Raw genomic sequence first — 3,914 nt, forward strand, 5'->3', positions numbered from 1 at the left:
GATCCCTGCTTCACAACAGACAGAAACCAGTTCCGTGTGGATTAGTGATTCAAATGGGAAAGACAAAACTTTAAAAGTTTCCCCCAGAATTCTGGAAATATCTTTCTGATGTTAAGATGGGCATGGATTTTTTTTAAAGTCCTTTTTAGAGCAGTTTTAGATTCACAGCAAAATTGAGAAGGTACAGAGATTTTCTGTATGTCCTCTTCCCCCATTCTCAACACCCCCCACCAGTGGGTACTTTTGCTGCAGTTGATGGATCTGCATTATCACCCCATATCTATAGTTTATATTAGGGGCCACTTGGTGTCATACATTCTATGGTTTGGACAAATGTGTCATGACAGGTATGAGCCCTTATAGTATCATGCAAAATAGTTTCACTGCTCTAAAAATCTTCCTTGCTTCATCTATTCATCCTTCCCTCCCTACAGCCCCTGGCTGGGCATGGATTGTCTAGATGCCAAAGCTGCTAATTACACATGAAAAGACTGACAAATTTAACTACACTAAACTTAAGAACTTTTAATCAAAAGACTCCATAAAGAAAGGGAGAAGATCTTGGACTGGATACTGGATTAGGGGGGAAAACTGCTCTAAAAGACATTACTGTAACAACTGGCCAAAGTTCAATATGGACTGTATATCAGGTATTAATATATCAGTATTAAAATACCTACATTTGAAAACGGTTCTGTGGGTACATAATAGAATATCTTTGTTGTTGGAGATGATTGATAAGTCCATGCTTTGCAGAAATGTTTAAGTCCACATTGCAACTTGCTCTCAAATGGATCAGCAGAAATAATATCCATATATTGTCCTTCTTACTCACAAGTATAGCAAACCGTGAATGTACATGAAGGGTATGTATACAGTTCATTGTGTTAGTCTCTTTTCTCAAAGTTTGATTTTTTTCCAAAATAAAGTAAAAATGTTTTAAAATGGGAAAAACATGCTATAAACAGAGAGAAAATATTTGTGATAACACAATTGATAAAAGGTTGATATCAAGAACATTAAAAAAAAAACCCTTAGGTGGGGAAGAGAAACAGGAATGAACAACATATGAAAAAATGCCCAACCTTATGATACCAGGTTATTTTTAGGAGACTAGCAAAAATTAAGACATCTGACAATACAAGGTTTGGAGAGAATGTGGAATAATAGCAAACAGGAAAAACAGGATCGGTGCCAGACATATTGGTACCACCATTTGAAAGCATTTTGGCATTATCTTGCAAAGCTGAGCATCCCATCCCTTCTGGCCCAGGCGACCTACTCCCAGGTTTAAACGAGACTCAGACACGTCTACAGGAGGTGTGCGCAAGAAGGTGTGCGGTTTTGTGGGGCATGAGCTTATGTAACTGGAGAAAACACACGACAAATTATGAATGTGACAAAATTCAGGGAAGTATCCTATTATTTTTTTGATTAACTGTCTCACATACCTCTATACCTTTTTCCTCCATTTTGTTGGTTGCACGCTCTTCGATTCTCCCTTCATGCAGCAGTGGTTCCTGTGATACTGTTTCTGCAGACAGGATAAGAAGATTGTCATTTTCAGGATGGTTCATTGAACTTTTTTTACTACTAATATTCAGAATATAACAAACACGTCTTCACATCCAGACAGTCACTGTGGTTCTGTTACAAGTTTGTGACCTATAAACTCATGGAGTCTGATCAATTTTACTTTGATTCCCATCAATTAAAAAAACTGTAAGTACATTTATAACCATCTCAAGATGAATACACTCCTGATGGGAGAGAACTTCCACGTGACTAGGCATTGGTCAGAACTGGATCCTCTGCTGACAATTTTACGCATCTAATGAAATGTTGCTGACTAGCTTCGTGGTCCCTACATTTCAAACTATTTCTCCCCCCACATGCACATACTTCCCACGTCAGATGCTGTAGGACACGTTCACAACCTGATAGGACATCTGTTCCTATAACTTCTGTTCGTGAAAAGAAAATCCAGAGTAAAATTCCAAAAAAAAGTAAAAGTCCAGAAAAGAGTTCTGAGTTTTATTTGAGCTCAGATTTAGGACAGCTACCCAAGAAACAGTCCTTCTGAAGAAGAAAGTGCTCTGGAGAGGAGAGCTTCCTTACAAGGATATATACACTTTCTAACAAAGGATGTAGGTCATGATGTCAATAGCTGATTCTACAGATTAGGACATACAGAAATTGATGGTACAGCGTATTTCTTTGATCATTACTTAGGCACAAGTAATTTTGTAAAACTATTCAGATGTACAATGTTGGCCCTCCAGATGATAAATCAGGTCTTTGTTTTAGATAACTGGAGTGCTAAGGCTGGGCACTTTCGAGCAGCACGTATTCTTAGCATTTCTTATTGACACTTCTTACCCTGGGAAGAAAAGCAATGACCTAACCTTAACAGACTGCAGACCTCACAAAGACATTCCACTGAACTCAAAGGAAATGTGTTCCCAACTCAGTGCACCTTGGCTCAGCCCTGAATACCTGCAGCCGTCCACCACCACACAGCTTCAGAGGGGCTGAAGGAGGGGAAGCCGGAGTGTAAAGAGAAAGTGGTCTTAACCCATTGTGGTTTAAATATTGTTCTTTTGCAGATTTTACAAAAATAGATGATCATGTCAGCACACTGCTAAGGCTCCTCTCCTAGGTGTGGAAGGTAGTGGCCGTGAAGCTCAAAGTTCATTGGCTTCATGTTAATTTGCCTCTAATAACAAAAAACTGACGACAACTCAAGTGTCCACAGAAAAATGGATAAACTATAAATAAACTAAGAAATTACAGCATGAAGATTAATATTCTACTGTTTCCTCATACTTAACAATTTAGATGAGTCAAAGAAACAAATGCTGAACGATAAATGCAAATCCCACAAAGCTATTGTAAAGCTGGAGAAGAAGAAAAATGAAACTATACATCAGGAACACATCCAGGCGTGATGTAACTACTAACAATGGCAAGGAGAGTCAAAATTCAAGATCTTGGTGGGTGAGGGAAAAGGCAAGGGGTAGAATCCAGGAGATGCACGGATAGATGGGGGCTTAATGTGGATAATGTGATGGAATCAGACTTGTTTTTAGTAGGATGCCTTACAATTTACATATTTTCTCAACATATTATTTTGTATGCATCAAATATCAGACAAAATACTGAAAAATCTCTAAGGTTTACACATCCTTCTTTTGCAGATTTTACAAGACTATATGACCATGTCAACACACTGCTAAGCCTCCTCTTCTAGGCTACGGAAGGCACCTGTGGAGTGAGGGGCTCTGAAGCTCAAATTCCATTAGCTTCATGGTGAGTTTGAAACCCGAAAACTAATATTAAAGTCATCAGCCTCTGCTTTCCTCCTTCCGGTGCCCCTGCTCCGTCCCCATCTCGATCTCTCTCAGCCACAAGCTGCTCGGGGCATGTGGCTCGAGAGGCTGGCAAAGCAGAGAAAGGGCAACCTGCAGGGCAGGGACAAGGAACGGGGCTCGTGTTATTTTCTTTCTAGTGCCAGGGGCGGAAGCGTTACCGGTATACCCGATCTGCCACATAGAACGTCCTCCGTTTAATTTCAGTCGGCCAGCGAAAGCAGGATGGGCTTTCCAGCCCCGGGGCTCTGTCTCCCCTCTCACACTCTGACCTGGAACCGCCTGGGTGTCCCGGCCCCGCGGCAGCCCCTCCCGCCTTTCCGGGCCGTCCGAAGCTCGACCGCCGGTCCAGGCCAGCCCGTCACGTAAATTCTGACGAGAGGATCCCAGACCCGCCGCGCCCTGTGGAAGCCGCCCAGCCGCCGCGAGGCTGCGAGATTTGGTCTCGGCCGGGAGCCGGGGGTCGGGGGCGGGGAAACGCGCGGAGCGCCGAGCCCCGCCCCGCCCCGCCCCGGCTCCGCCTCCCCGACGCGCAGTGTCGCGCCG

Source organism: Manis pentadactyla, chromosome 9 (genome assembly GCF_030020395.1).
Source record: "Manis pentadactyla isolate mManPen7 chromosome 9, mManPen7.hap1, whole genome shotgun sequence".
NCBI classification, from domain to species: Eukaryota; Metazoa; Chordata; class Mammalia; order Pholidota; family Manidae; genus Manis; species Manis pentadactyla.